We start from the raw sequence: 16912 nt of genomic DNA, 5'->3' as shown, positions 1-16912 counted from the left end.
TTAGGAGGAGAGATCGAAAGGGTAGAGGACGGGCATGAACAGGGGGGAAGATGAGTGGGATTTGGGTACGATGTGAAATTCACAAAGAATCAATAGAACATTTTTAAAAAATGGAATCCGCCGACCAGTAAATCAAAGGGTTAAAGTTATGTTATCCCTATGCAGCAATTAATCCCCACTGTCAACTTAACTGGCTTTAGAATCACCCAGGTATTTCCAGAGAGGCCTAACTGGAGGTGGAAGAGCCACCCAGAATGTGGGCAGCACCCTCCCATGGACCAGGGGAAGGAGCCAGCTGAGCTCCATGGACCAGGGGAAGGAGCCAGCTGAGCATCCATGGACCAGGGGAAGGACCCAGCTGAGCTCCATGGACCAGGGGAAGGAGCCAGCTGAGCTCCATGGACCAGGGGAAGGAGCCAGCTGAGCATCCATGGACCAGGGGAAGGACCCAGCTGAGCATCCATGGACCAGGGGAAGGACCCAGCTGAGCTCCATGGACCAGGGGAAGGACCCAGCTGAGCATCCATGGACCAGGGGAAGGAGCCAGCTGAGCATCCATGGACCAGGGGAAGGAGCCAGCTGAGCATCCATGGACCAGGGGAAGGAGCCAGCTGAGCATCCATGGACCAGGGGAAGGAGCCAGCTGAGCATCCATGGACCAGGGGAAGGAGCCAGCTGAGCATCCATGGACCAGGGGAAGGACCCAGCTGAGCTCCATGGACCAGGGGAAGGAGCCAGCTGAGCATCCATGGACCAGGGGAAGGACCCAGCTGAGCATCCATGGACCAGGGGAAGGACCCAGCTGAGCATCCATGGACCAGGGGAAGGACCCAGCTGAGCATCCATGGACCAGGGGAAGGACCCAGCTGAGCATCCATGGACCAGGGGAAGGACCCAGCTGAGCTCCATGGACCAGGGGAAGGAGCCAGCTGAGCATCCATGGACCAGGGGAAGGAGCCAGCTGAGCATCCATGGACCAGGGGAAGGAGCCAGCTGAGCTCCATGGACCAGGGGAAGGAGCCAGCTGAGCATCCATGGACCAGGGGAAGGAGCCAGCTGAGCTCCATGGACCAGGGGAAGGAGCCAGCTGAGCATCCATGGACCAGGGGAAGGACCCAGCTGAGCATCCGTGGACCAGGGGAAGGAGCCAGCTGAGCATCCGTGGACCAGGGGAAGGAGCCAGCTGAGCCCCATGGACCAGGAGAAGGAGCCAGCTGAGCATCCATGGACCAGGGGAAGGAGCCAGCTGAGCATCCATGGACCAGGGGAAGGAGCCAGCTGAGCATCCATGGACCAGGGGAAGGACCCAGCTGAGCATCCGTGGACCAGGGGAAGGAGCCAGCTGAGCATCCGTGGACCAGGGGAAGGAGCCAGCTGAGCCCCATGGACCAGGGGAAGGAGCCAGCTGAGCTCCATGGACCAGGGGAAGGAGCCAGCTGAGCATCCATGGACCAGGGGAAGGAGTAAGCTGAGCATCCATGGACCAGGGGAAGGAGTCATCTGAGCTTCAGCAATCTTTTCTCTCTGATGCTGACCATGGTTGAGCACGCCTGCTGCCACAGCCACGGTAGACCAGACATGGTGCCAGGCATGGTGGACTGGACCCTTAACTGTGGGGAAATAAGACTTTAGCCATGGCTCCAATACTTGTCAGCATTCTCAACTGCTTTGCTTTATTCCGTAAAGCTTTGAAACTGAAACCATGTGAATCAAAGCAGATGGGAGCAAGAGTAATGTGAGCTGACGGACAAGGAACTCAAAATCTCCCCCCAGTTTAACCAGGAAAACACACAATGCTTCCCACCCTCCCAACTCCTCCCCCCAACCCCCAGGGCTGTGTGCTGCTGACGCTGGGTGCTTATCTTCTTCCCACAAGGAAGAAATCCTGACCCCTGGTTTCACAATTGCTGGTTGCACAGTGCTCTGTCCCTCATGGCTTAATCCAATTATCACTGATTAATTGAGCAAATTCCTCTGAAGAGGATTAATGTTTCTGGAACATAAGGAAGATCATCCTGGATCTACACGGAACCACAAACCAACTGTTTAAAAGAAAGAAAAGAGCCAGGCTGTTAGGCACCTGTTTCATCTACCTGGTGCCAAGACAAATGGGTTTTCGTCACAGGAGAAGGGCTTGTTTCTGTTTTTGGTTTTTTATTTTATTGGGTTATCTCAGAACTGAGATGTCTCAGAGACACAGACTGACAGTAAAAAGCACTTGCTTTAAGTTCAGACAAACAGGTAATAAGAGCTCATGAGGTGATAGGAGGAGCTGAAGAAGTGGCCCAGTCAGAAAAGTGCTACATTAGCAATGAGGACTGAAGTCTTATCTTCAGAACTCACACCAAAAACACAAAAACTGATTCAGAAATGTACACCTACACACAGAGACACACAGACAGACACTGACAAAAAGACACACTCACAGACATACACAGAGTCATACACACAAACAGATAGACACACAGACACAGACAGATAAACTCACACACACACACACACACACACACACACACTTATCCAGGCACCAGCATGTGTGGCTCTGTATGAAGGTCCGACCCACCATCTGTCACAGCACTGCCCACCGTAGTTCAAGTAGGCCTAGGAGTGGCTCTGGCCATTGTTCTAAACAGAGCAAATGGTAGACCTTGGAGGCAACCATCTGAGAGTAATTCTGCAGAAACACAGAACTTGTAAGTGATGGAAGCCACAGTGGGCTCTACCCCCATGTCAGAATATTGCAGACAGCCTAGTTCAGGCAGAAAGTTGCCACAGTGTCGACTGCCACAGCAAGTCCCCGTTAGGGCAGCATGGGGAAACTGAGTTCCCTCTTTTGTGTTCTTATACTGATTGAAGATGGATTCAGAGGAATAACAAGGAAGGCCAGCTGAAAATCTTAAAGTCATATCCTTTGGTAAGCACCAACATGGCAGACAAGAAGGTGGAGAAAGAGTAAGGAAGACCAAAGTGTTCAGGAAAGTATGCTTGGGAAAGAAAGAAAAAGAAGTGGGAAATCATACTTTTCTAAGTTGGGACTCAGGAAAGCAGGCAAGCTCCACGGTGCTGTATGACAGAAGTTCTGTACGTCACCATGTCAGGATAGGAAAAGTGCATCTCATTAAAGGGATAATTGTTCATCCCTCCTTTGAATGACAGTCTTCCTGAGGGATAGTCTCTTGTCAGGTGATTGGCCCCAGTGGATTAACTCTTAAAGGAAGAGACAATGTATGTAATGTTCTAAGCTTTGGAGAAGATCAGAATGCCTTGTCTCCCAATGCCAATCTACCCAGGGCCAAGGGCAGATTCCATTAGACAGGGATTCATCCTCAGTGGTCTCTAAGGCTCCTGTAACAATGCCTGGTGGAGGCATCACAGTAGGAGTGTGACAAGATTCCCGGACTATAAAATCACCAGTGTGCAATGCATGGGCAAGTGGAAGGCATGAGGCCCCAGCACCAGAGTTGAAGCATACACTAAGGGCAGGAAAGCTATGAATACGAAACTTGTTGAGGTCTGGGGTCCAATCCCTTCTCCCAGGGTATCTACCTTGTAGCTCATGGACTGGGAAAAATCTTTCTGGAGTCCTAAGATTTAATGTCTGCTTTGTTGAGATTTGGTCTTGCCTAGAGCCTCTCCTACACCTACACTGTCTGTCCTGGGCCTGACCCAATGTTGTATTTGGGAGCAATTGACTTTGCTTTGGTCTCACAGGTTCACAGCTGGAGAACAATCCAGTGAATCATGCTTCAGTGCCTCCCATGTCTGACTTCCCCCTAGAGTCTGGTCTCAGGACATTTCAATTGACTCTGAAACAAGTTAAGATTAGAATGGATATAGTTTATATGAGAAAAGAATGCAACAGAAGGGGTTGGGGATTTAGCTCAGTGGTAGAGCGCTTGCCTAGGAAGCGCAAGGCCCTGGGTTCGGTCCCCAGCTCCGAAAAAAAGAACCAAAAAAAAAAAAAATGCAACAGAAGATACAGACACTATGGTTTGTGTTCCAAGGGTTCATGTCTCATAAGTTTAGTCTTCGGTCCACACTGTGGGGAGGTATGACATTCATCAGTTCACTAGGTCATGAGGATTCATTCATGAATGAACCACTATCATAAGGTTTGGTTCATTTAAAATGTGAATTAGGAGCTGTGAGATGGCCCAGAGGGAAAAAGGTTTCTCTTCCAAGATTACCTGAATCTGATTTTTATCTCCAGCACCCACAAAGAAGGAGAAAATGAACTCCAAAAGATGTCTTCTGACTCCCACATGTTGAAGTGCATGAGTGCACGCACACACACATAAACACAAAATGAATGTGTATGTGCATGTGTGCCACTACACACAAGTAGAGGTCAGAGGACAACTTGCAGAATCTCCTTCCACCATGAAGGTCCCAGAGATTGAACTCAAGCCATCTGCCTTGGCAGCAAGCTCCATAAACCTCTCAGCCATCTTGCTGGCCCTAGCTGCTTGTTTTGAAAATAGAGTTTTAAAGGACCAGAGTCAAGTGAGTGAAGTTGGGATACTCAACTGCAAGGTCAGATGATGTTGTCAGTGGCTGTAGGACACAAGGACAGACAGAGCCCCATGCTGCAGCAGCCAGCCTTCCATTCAGAGACCTCAACTCAGGTGAAGGCTGGATTCTTGACTTGATCAAAGAAAGAATTGTAGGCTGAGTCCGTATTAAGAAGAGATGTGCCTTATCAAAAGGAAGCATTTTAAAATAGATTTGTGTGCAGTTACTAGAAAGAGGTGTCCAGAGAATAAAATATGGGGGAGAAAGCATGTGGGCTTCTCCAGAGAGAAGCACACTTCCCTACTTTCAGAAGAGTTGCCTATGAGATTTGGGTGGGTTCTGAAGTCACAGCTCCAGTGGGTTGCTTAGGAATCTAAAGGAGATTATGGTATGGCTCTTGAGGTGCAGGGCAGGATTGCAGCCAGTAAGGTGAAATAAGGGGTCAGGAAGATAGGGAGTTTTTCTTCACCAAGTTCCCAGAAACTATTGGGAGAAGAGCAAGGCCATGTTCAAGGGTATGCTCTCACAAACCTTAAACATGCTTTGCCATTTTCATCCTCCTTGGAAAGTATCTCTATAGAAAAGGAGTGTTGTCTACATGCTGATCCCGTCCCAGTGAGTCTTGTTCATTGTGCTAGGATTCCAACTCTCAGCTGGCCAGAGACTCCCACCAGATCCCCCGGTGAGGGCCCCTTTCCCTTGGCACAGCCCCTGGGTTCTCTTCTCTTTCCACCCTACCATGCCTTCTTCCTTAGACTTCTGATATAATGCTCATTGTGAATTATCTTTGTTCATTTGGGTGTTTCTTCTAAGTTGCTTCACTAGGATTTCCTGACCATGTTTTTGAAGCTTCTTTAATTCTGTGTCCAACTTCACTCATGTCTTTCTAATCTCAGTCTCACAATACTCAAAAAAATTAAATTAAACACAAGGAAATCATGTAATTCATATATAATAGATTATTAAAATTAGCATCCAGTAAGCAGTTTTAATACTTAATAGATATTAAATGTTATCTGAAATATACAAGTCCTACTCACAAGTTAATATCACAATAAGACTCAAAGCAAGAAAGTAGTCTCCACAGGAAGGATGATACCTCATGGTTAAAAAAAATAATGTAGGGGTTGGGGATTTAGCTCAGTGGTAGAGCACTTGCCTAGCAAGCGCAAGGCCCTGGGTTCGGTCCCCAGCTCCGAAAAAAAAAAAAAAAAAAAAGAATGTAGTATTAAGGATCAACCAACCCAGTAACAGCTCATTCTTGAGCTCCTTCCCTTCATGCTGTGACTTCACTGTTTAGTCTAGTCTGTCTTCTCACGGCCAGATCTCTGAGTGTGCAGAAATGCAAACTGAGACTCATTTATTCTTGCTGCTTGTGTGCTAAGAGCATAGCCCCTCAGACAGATCTAAGTATCTTCCACACACTTGATGTTTTCTTAAAAGGTCAACTCTCCTAATGCCACGTAGGTTACCGAGTTTCCTTACTGAGTTCACTTCCCCTACCCTGAAGAGGTCTGTCTTACAGGCCATTCCCAGGAGCCAGGTATAAGGAGAGATAATGAACTTGTGATGTCCAAATGTCACTCCTAACACATGAGCTGGGCATCTAGGGTTTCTGAGATCTGAGGTTGAGAGCAGTAGAACATCTCCATTGTTTCTTCTATATCTGTGCTAAAGCCCTTATACCCTGTTCATCCCCAGGTCTACTGCCAGAGCAGTTAACAACATAGCTGCCATGACATGTGCTTCAGCGAAGCAGGTAACATCAACAACTTATTCTTATACCTGTTGGGAGGCAGCCCATGCCATGGCACCTGAGTGAAGGTCAGGGGGTAACTTCCAGGACTTGAATCCCTCCCTTAACCATGTGGGTCCCAGAGAACCAACTCAGGTCTATAGGTTTGTCAGCAAGTTTTGTCACCCACAGATACACATGGCTGATCCCCAACAACTTTTAAGAGACATTTTAAAAGAAAGACAAGCAAAATCCCCATAGCAACTACATGAAGGGTTTGAAAACAAACCTTCAAGAGCTGTTATCTGTGAGAAGTGAAAAGAAGAAGAAACAACATTTCTTCCTAGTCTTGGTCCTGTCCCGTGCATACCACCTGCCTTGTGCCCTGAACCTATGTTATCCAACCCAAAGGCCCATTGCTTCCCTCGTGGGCTAGTGTGACCCAGTGTTACTGTCTCCCACAGGAAGCCATCCTGAGGGCCTTTCATCTTAGTATTAATGAGACCTATCCCACAACAGGCTTTGTGAACAGGACTCATCAGAATAACTGAACTCCCTTAGAGGAGGGCCCAGGAACAGCAGGTCTGCTGCCTCTGAGACACCGCCGGAACCTGAAGGGACCGACCAGATAAACAGTTCTCTGCACCCAAATCCCATGGGAGGGAGAGCTAAACCTTCAGAGAGGCAGACACGCCTGGGAAACCAGAAGAGACTGCACTCTGCCCACATCTCTGACTCCAGAGGAAAACACCAAATGCCATCTGGAACACTGGTGCAGATCTTCCTGGTTGCTGCCACCGTGGAGAGCTCGTAAGCAACACCCCACAAGCAAACTTGAGCCTCGAGACCACAGGTAAAACAAACCTTCCTACTCCAAGCGACCTGACTGGTGAACTCAGGAAACAGGCCCACAGGAACAGCTGAAGACCTGTAGATAGGAAAAACTACACGCCCGAAAGCAGAACACTCTGTTCCCATAACTGGCTGAAAGAAAACAGGAAAACAGGTCTACAGCACTCCTGACACACAGGCTTACAGGACAGTCTAGCCACTGTCAGAAATAGCAGAACAAAGTAACACTAGAGATAATCTGATGGCGAGAGGCAAACGCAGGAATCCAAGTAACAGAAACCAAGACTACATGGCATCATCGGAGCCCAATTCTCCCACCAAAGCAAACACTGAATATCTAAACACACCAGAAAAGCAACATCTAGATTTAAAATCACATTTGATCAAGATGCTGGAGGACTTCAAGAAAGACGTGAAGAACTCCCTTAGAGAAACACAGGAAAACATAAATAAACAAGTAGAAGCCTACAGAGAGGAATCACAAAAATCCCTGAAAGAATTCCAGGAAAACACAATCAAACAGTTGAAGGAATTAAAAATGGAAATAGAAGCAATCAAGAAAGAACACATGGAAACAACCCTGGATATAGAAAACCAAAAGAAGAGACAAGGAGCCGTAGATACAAGCTTCACCAACAGAATACAAGAGATAGAAGAGAGAATCTCTGGAGCAGAAGACTCCATAGAAATCATTGACTCAACTGTCAAAGATAATGTAAAGCAGAAAAAGCTACTGGTCCAAAACATACAGGAAATCCAGGACTCAATCAGGAGATCAAACCTAAGGATAATAGGTATAGAAGAGAGTGAAGACTCCCAGCTCAAAGGACCAGTAAATATCTTCAACAAAATCATACAAGAAAACTTCCCTAACCTAAAGAAAGAGATACCCATAGGCATACAAGAAGCCTACAGAACTACAAATAGATTGGACCAGAAAAGAAACTCCTCCCGTCACATAATAGTCAAAACACCAAATGCACAAAATAAAGTAAGAATATTAAAAGCAGTAAGGGAAAAAGGTCAAGTAACATATACAGGCAGACCTATCAGAATCACACCAGACTTTTCGCCAGAGACTATGAAAGCCAGAAGATCCTCGACAGATGTCATACAGAACCTAAGAGAACACAACTGCCAGCCCAGGTTACTGTATCCTGCAAAACTCTCAATTAACATAGATGGAGAAACCAAGATATTCCATGACAAAACCAAATTTACACAATATCTTTCTACAAATCCAGCACTACAAAGGATAATAAATGGTAAAGCCCAACATAAGGAGGCAAGCTATACCCTAGAAGAAGCAAGAAACTAATCGTCTTGGCAACAAAACAAAGAGAAGAAAAGCACACAAACATAACCTCATATCCAAATATGAATATAACAGGAAGCAATAATCACTATTCCTTAATATCTCTCAACATCAATGGACTCAACTCCCCAATAAAAAGACATAGATTAACAAACTGGATACGCAACAAGGACCCTGCATTCTGCTGCCTACAGGAAACACACCTCAGAGACAAAGACAGACACTACCTCAGAGTGAAAGGCTGGAAAACAACTTTCCAAACAAATGGCCGGAAGAAGCAAGCTGGAGTAGCCATTCTAATATCAAATAAAATCAATTTTCAACTAAAAGTTATCAAAAAAGATAAGGAAGGACTTCATGTTCATCAAAGGAAAAATCCACCAAGATGAACTCTCAATCCTAAATATCTATGCCCCAAATACAAGGGCACCTACATACGTAAAAGAAACGTTACTAAAGCTCAAAACACACATTGCACTTCACACAATAATAGTAGGAGATTTCAACACCCCACTCTCATCAATGGACAGATCATGGAAACAGAAATTAAACAGAGACGTAGACAGACTAAAAGAAGTCATAAGCCAAATGGACTTAACAGATATTTATAGAACATTCTATCCTAAAGCAAAAGGATATACCTTCTTCTCAGTTCCTCATGGTACTTTCTCCAAAATTGACCATATAATACATAAAACTTCTGTAAGGCAAAGGACACTGTGGTTAGGACAAAACGGCAACGAACAGATTGGGAAAAGATCTTTACCAATCCTACAACAGATAGAGGCCTTATATCCAAAATATACAAAGAACTCAAGAAGTTAGACCGCAGGGAGACAAATAACCCTATTAAAAATGGGGTTCAGAGCTAAACAAAGAATTCACAGCTGAGGAATGCCGAGTGGCTGAGAAACACCTAAAGAAATGTTCAACATCTTTAGTCATAAGGGAAATGCAAATCAAAACAACCCTGAGATTTCACCTCACACCAGTGAGAATGGCTAAGATCAAAAACTCAGGGGACAGCAAATGCTGGCGAGGATGTGGAGAAAGAGGAACACTCCTCCATTGTTGGTGGGATTGCAGACTGGTACAACCATTCTGGAAATCAGTCTGGAGGTTCCTCACAAAATTGGACATTGAACTGCCTGAGGATCCAGGTATACCTCTCTTGGGCATATACCCAAAATATGCCCCAACATATAAAAAAGACACGTGCTCCACTATGTTCATCGCAGCCTTATTTATAATAGCCAGAAGCTGGAAAAAACCCAGATGCCCTTCAACAGAGGAATGGATACAGAAAATGTGGTACATCTACACAATGGAATATTACTCAGCTATCAAAAACAATGACTTTATGAAATTCGTAAGCAAATGGTTGGAACTGGAAAATATCATCCTGTGAGGTAACCCAATCACAGAGAAACACACATGTTATGCACTCATTGATAAGTGGCTATTAGCCCAAATGCTTGAATTACCCTAGATGCCTAGAACACATGAAACTCACGACGGATGATCAAAATGTGAATGCTTCACTCCTTCTTTAAAAGGGGAACAAGAATACCCTTGGCAGGGAATAGAGAGGCAAAGATTAAAACAGACACAGGAGGAACACCCATTCAGAGCCTGCCCCACATGTGGCCCATACATATACAGCCACCCAATTAGACAAGATGGATGAAGCAAAGAAGTGCAGGCAGATAGGAACCGCATGTAGATCTCTCCTGAGAGACACAGCAAGAATACAACAAATACAGAGGCGAATGCCAGCAGCCAACCACTGAACTGAGAACAGGACCCCCGTTGAAGGAATCAGAGAAAGAACTGGAAGAGCTTGAAGTGGTTCAAGACCCCATATGAACAACAATGCCAAGCAACCAGAGCTTCCAGGGACTAAGCCACTACCTAAAGACTATACATGGACTGACCCTGGACTCTGACCTCATAGGTAGCATTGAATATCCTAGTAAGAGCACCAGTGGAAGGGGAAGCGCTGGGTCCTCCTAAGACTGAACATGATTGTTGGGGGGAGGGCGGCAATGGGGGGAGGATGGGGAGGGTAACACCCATAAAGAAGGGGAGGGGGAGGGATTAGGGGGATGTTGGCCCGGAAACCAGGAACGGGAATAACACTCGAAATGTAAATAAGAAATACTCAAGTTAGAAAAAAATAATAAAATTAAATTAAATTAAAAAAAAAAAGAATAACTGAACATTCTCAGTGCCCTGGGAAATAAAGATCCCCTGTTTTCCTCCAATCGAAATTCACCAGCCTAGGAGTATGTCCACTTCGGGTCTTCTGAAGAGCTGCTGATTTCTCATCCCCCAACACCCACTTCACATTAGAAATGCAAAAGTAAGAGGCTGAAAGTCTAGAGCAGAGGCATGCTAAGCAGGAGTCATGGGCTAAGTTCAACCCATTTTGGAAATTAGATATGACTGAGTCACAGTTCTGGGTTTGTTCACCTGGTAGGGGGAGGAACTGGTTTTTTAGAGTTGCTTTTGTCTTGTGATTCAGAGTTGAGAAGAGATGGTTTAGTTTCCCATAGCCAAGATATTTACTATCTAATTCTTTATAGGAAAAGTTTATCCATCCTTGGTCTAAAGTATTGTCAGTCTTCTTCCTGGCATAAGACCAGCTTACTCTGAGGCAGACAGACAGACAGACACACACACACACACACACACACACACACACCTTATGATAACAGGTGAAGCCCTTTCTTTCTAGGATATCACCCAGGTCTGTATTCTACCCCTTGCAAGCAGCTGTGGCCCAATATTGCTAAAGATTTCTTCTGTGACACACCCAATCTCCACAGCAGAAAAGCAGCCCTCTCAGCACCCTCTCATGACAGAAAGCCCTGTCTTCTGTGAGTGAGATCAGAGAAAGATGACAGCCCTGGAGGCCTAGAGGAAAGGATCCTATTATGCTCTGCTGGGAGCTAATTGTAGCCGTTGAGCCTATGTCCTTCCCCTCCCTGAATAATGACACAGGGACTTATTATATTTATTATAAGCTTTGGGCACTGTAGCTGGACAGATTCTCAGCTATTCTAACCCGACAGTACAGCCTGGCCTATGTCCTGTCACGGAGCCCATTACCTGGCCTTTTTAGTTTCCTCCTGGCACTCGATTCTTCATCCATGTCCAGCTGGTGACCATGCCTCCAGTTCCCACCCCAAGACGCTCTCTTTCAGCCGAGAAGTCTGCTTTGACTCCACACCCCGGCTATTGGCTGTTCACCTCTTTATTTGACCCATCAGAAGGGAATGGAGGTCAATGTTTACAAACTACTAAGACAGGATAGGCTTCATAATAGTACCAAAGTTCTGCCTGTAATCAGATCTCTGCTGGCATGGAAATTAGCATTTGAATAATACAAGGATCGTCTTTACATGGTGCATAAAAGCATCACTCCAACTGTGAATGCCACATTGAAACTCTGAGATGCAAAATTCTGCATAGAAGAGGAATAAGCATCCTCAAAACCTGCTGGAAAGTCCAATATGAGGAGCCCTGGCAACGCCAGGAGCAGATGATCACCTAAATGTCAAAGACGGTGGTACAGACAGGCAATCCCTGCACTCAGGGGGCATGGCTGTGTACATTCTGACTTCCTTATATGAACTGAACCTCAAAGTAAATAAATAATAAATAAACAAACAAACGGTCCAAGCAGGAAGTGTCTTATTTGGAAAGAAAATTATCAGTTATGATTTTTGTGGCCTTTCCTGGATCCATGGTCTAGAGTTCACTGTCAAACAGGTAGCTACTAGCCATATACAGTTCCTTAAGTTTAAAGTAATTAGAACGTTTTACATTAAGAAAGTCTCTGGGGCTGGAGAGGTGGCTCAGGAGTTAAGAGTACTTGTTCTTACAGAAGACCTGGATTCAATTCCCAGCATCCACAGGGTGGTTCACCACTGTCCATAAATCCATATGACCCAGGATGCATATGACCCAGATACGCATTCAAGCAAAATACTCATTTACATAAAATGATTCTTTAAAAAAAAAAAAGAAAGAAATTGGTCTCTTCAAAGCTCTTAGCAGCTCAGCAGGCCAGCAGGGCCATGTTGGAGCAGCCATGTCGCTGTGGGGATCTCTGCAGGACAGTCTACCTCCACAGCAAGTGTCCGCTCCCACCAAATGTTGGGTGTGAAAGTATATAACTCTTTGCCAAGAGAAGAAATCAGAATTGAAAAAGCAAAGCCTCTGGATCTAATTCCAGCTTATAGGAAGCATGGAGGAGAGGGGAGGGTGTTTCACAACACCATGGGGACCCACAGAGCCGATGGAGAATTGTGGAAAAACTTAACAAAACAGAAATGATGAAACAATACAGTTGAAAGGGAAAATTTGATAGTTCCAGATTTAATATATCCAACAATTACAATCCATAGCCCTTACTGAGAGCCAGTTCAAATAAACTGTAAAATAAAGTTACAAATTCTAAAACAACTCTGCAAGTTTGCATTCTCAGTAGATATGTGTTATTAAGAAACACTGGCTGGGGGCTGAAGAGACTGCCACAGCTAAAAATACTAGTTGCCTTTGCAGGGTGCCAGAATTGATTCCCAGCACCCACATGATGGTTTATAACCATCAATAGTTCCAGTTCCAGGGGAGCCAACGTTCCCTTTGACCTCCGCAGGCACCAAGCATGCATGTGATGCACACACATAAATGAAGGCAAAACACTTACACATAAAATAAAATGAATAAATCCAGTAAATTTTTAAAATAAATGCTTGGGGGGGGGGGGTAAATGAAGGGAGTGGACACTGGATAGAGCCTCGGGGAATATTTTTCAAGAAACAACTCATGTTTAATTTGAAAGTCACAATGATCTAGAGGAAAGATACTCTCCTGTCACATTTGAAAAGGCCAAAACCCAGAGCTCTATTTCTAAGGGGAGGAAAGGGAGGCAAAGAAGAAGGGGTTTTTCTTTTGAATAAAACTGGTTACTAAAATCAAATTTTGAACAGAAAGCAAGAAGGAAACACCAGGTGACTTTTCAGACCCACCCTGTGCACCGTGACTGGCAGAATGTCCCGTTCCTACTGCCAACCTCAGCTGGGAGAGAAGAAGTAAACTGTAACAGCAGACCTACTGGATTCAAAAGAAGGAAATATTTTAAATATTGCTCATCTATTCAATTCCAAGGTCAATGATCCCACAGAAATAGACAGGAAGAACATAACCTCCATCCTGTTACTTCACCACTCAGCTGTAGGTAAGACCTTCTGGTTTGCCTTTGAAAGAGGTCATGGTCTTCTCAGGTCACACTGCATGAATGAAGGCATTCATTTGTCAAAGTTCCAACTACATTGACTCTGATAAAATGGATGGCTCTACGGTTCCTAACTATCAGAGTTTCTGCTTCTTCCTGGTTTCTTCTGGTTCTAAAATTCTGAACTTCATGAAGGTCACAGATGGTCCTTGATAGAGTACATCCGCCATTGCTAGATGGGCAGCTACCAAAGTAAAGTTCATTCTCTTTCTGACTCGTGATTGAAGCAAGAACCACAGACAATATGACAATGCACTTTCTCACATTCAGAGGGAGACCATGTCGTCCCCTCTTTCCAACAAGCTGAGACAGAGGTACAGTGTTCAATCTCTACCCATCAAAAGGATTGATGCTTTATCTGAGTTCAAGCCCAAAAGTTCAGAGTGTCCGAGGACGCTACAAAGGCCAGCAGATTAGCAAAATGTTCCTCTTTGCCATGTGGACCTGTGAAACACGTTGTCTACATTGAAGGAGTACAGCAAGAACAGGTTAATGGCACCACTGTCCACCTGGGCATCCATCCCAGCAGGAGGTGTTGGTATTACCAGGCTAAAGCTAGACAAAGACCACAGAAAAAATCCTGGAAAGGAAGACAATTCTAGACAAGTAGGACAGAAGAAGGGCAAATACAAAGAAGAAACTACTGAGAAAATGAAGGAGTAGAGGAATCCCATATATGTTGCAGTAAGATTAAAAAAGGGCACGACCAGTTCCCATGCATCACCGCTCTACAAGGTGCTCCTGGTACTCTCGGACCCGAGCGATCGCTCCCTAGCATTAACTAACCTTAATTTATCTCAGCAGTGGCTGGCTCTAGCTACCTTCTGGCCCCAGAGATCTCTCTGCTCCCGTTGCTACTCACCCTGGCCAGCCCTGGCCAGCCGGGAACTCTCTGGTTCCAGCCACCTACCCAGTAAAATCAAGACTCAACAAATTGTAACCCAACAATCAGATTTACATGTTAAATACTCAATCCACAATACGTCCACAGAATAAATTCACCGCCAATTAATAAAGATAGAAGATAAAATTTACCTAGACCACCTGGATCAGAATCATCTTCCTCTGACGTCTTTGTCTTGATTCCTTTTCCTCCCAGACTTTTCCCACCTACCCTTCCTTCTCATCCAATGGTAGGCTACACCTTATCCTGGACCTGCCTTGCTGCATAATGACATCATCCTACACATATATTAATTTTATATGAGGGGAGGGTTGGGAGTATGATGGTTAATATTGGCCGTCGCTTTGGCAGGATCTAGAATCATGTAGAAGACAAACCCCTTGGCATATCTGTGAGGAAGTTTCTAGATTGAGTTAAAGGAGATAGGAAGACCAACCCTAAATCTCATGAACTAGGGTTCTGAACTGCATACAAGGGAGAAAAAGTTGAGCACCAGCACCTCACTCTGCTTTCTAGTCAGAGATGCAATGAGACCAGCTGCTCAGGGTTCTCCCGATGTGGTGGAATGACTGTGTCCCCTCAAACTGTAAGCCAAGATAAGCCCTTCCTCGTTCAAGTTGCTTTGCTCAGACATTTTGTTACAGCAAATGGAAAGGTGACCAATACAGAGAACTCTCTCCCTATTCTGAGAGAAACTCTTAGTCAGGTAACACCCATGCAAAGAGCACCTGTGAGTCAAACTAGCCTTTCACAAAGAGAGTCCTACTGAATCTGCTAAACACTGTGTGGAATAGGTTTCTGCCTCTGTGTTTTATGAGCATCAGAGTTGTTGCAAGTGTGATTCACTAAAGCCGACATCTCCCTGACTCCCAAACGTTTTTGCTTTACATGGTCCTTAACCAGAATAAAAGTAAAATGTATAAATAGATTATGCCATGTGTTACCCAGCTTTCCATCCTTGTGACAAATAATTGATATACTCAACTTTTGAAAGGGAAAATGTTTATTTTAGCCCCGAGCTCTGGAAGGCTCTGTCTGTGATAGACTGGCCTTGTTTTTTAGGGCCCACAGTCAGACTGAGCACCATGGTGGGAACAAGGGATGGTACAAATCTGGCCCTTTCAGGGCCATGAAACAAACAAACAAATAAAAAAGTGGAGAAAGGGCAAGGGTTCCTCTGCGCCCTTCCTTCAATGACCTAAAGGCCTCACAATCCAGCTAGGCCCCACCTCTGAAAAGTTCATCCACCATCAAGGCATGGAGCTTTTAAGCCATGGGAATGAGAGACGTGTGCATGACACTTGATGGTTTTAGAACCCAGGCAGCTGAGAAACATGAAGTGGGAACCAGCCTAGGGGTCGGGCCCTGACTGCCTTTATACCAGAGCATGTCTGGACCAGCCTTCCAGATGTTTTGATTTTAACTCGTCTTAATTGCCAACATTTAAAAGTCACATAAATAGCAAGATTGGGAGCGTTATTGACAAGTGTGGATCTCTGGCACTGTGGGCGCTTCCCTCCCACGTGGTATCAATAAGCGAAACTGAGCCACAGTAGAGAGGTTCATCCCACATGCAGCGGCCAGCCTACCCCTGCTGAGCTTCTGTTTCAGAGTTCCACAGCTTTGGGGCTTGCACCCCTCCTTGCCTCCAAGGCATCCAACCTAGAGAAACCAATATGAAAACCTTTCAACTCCATAAATACGCAACAGCATGTCAAAAACTAAACGGAACACTGTGCCTCCATCCTTTCCTCAAAAGTCTCTTCTTGGGGATGACCCAGGCATTGTGAGGGTTTGGAGAGCAGCCGAGGGTGCTCAGCTAAAATAGTTTTGTCTTTGGTTACTACCGGAATAAACCTGTGAACAGACAGCTGTTCAGTGCCAACCAAAATTCTCAGCCTTGGGTGGGATGGCAAAAGCTTAGGTTCGCAGAGGAGAAGCACGCTGGAGAGATTAAGACCTGATGCCAAGTTTTCTTTCTTTATTGCCATGGCAGCAAGAAGAGAAACGTTAAGAAAGGAAAGCTTTGAGCAGACCTTCTGTGAGGCACAGGGAGTGCCTGCCCTTTTGAACACAATTTACAGGAAAATCACGACTGCAGAAAAACCCCTGGAATTAAGGCAGCCGGAAAAGAAAAAAGAGCATGCACTGTCTTTATATTTCAAGTGGGGCTTCCGGGAGTTGGGGTTCTATGACACTGGGGACATTATTAATAAGCAGACATCTGGATTGACTTGAACTTAAATTTAAGTGCCCTCCTGGCTCAATCAATCATAATTAGGGTACATTTTC

At 45.2% G+C, this 16912-nt stretch overlaps 1 long non-coding RNA gene and 1 pseudogene across 6 annotated transcripts in view; one reads left to right on the top strand and one right to left on the bottom strand.

Moving 5' to 3' along the window:
* LOC108350243 (uncharacterized) overlaps positions 1-16912 on the bottom strand; it is a 302908-nt gene that overhangs the window by 220480 nt on the left and 65516 nt on the right. The window lies entirely within an intron of this gene.
* On the top strand, positions 12511-14379 carry LOC147996226 (large ribosomal subunit protein uL24 pseudogene; annotated as a pseudogene).

This window comes from Rattus norvegicus, chromosome 2 (genome assembly GCF_021556685.1).
Source record: "Rattus norvegicus strain SHRSP/BbbUtx chromosome 2, alternate assembly SHRSP_T2T, whole genome shotgun sequence".
NCBI classification, from domain to species: domain Eukaryota; kingdom Metazoa; phylum Chordata; class Mammalia; order Rodentia; family Muridae; genus Rattus; species Rattus norvegicus.
Note: the sequence above shows the minus strand (reverse complement) of the source record. Positions and strands in the feature narration are given on the sequence as shown.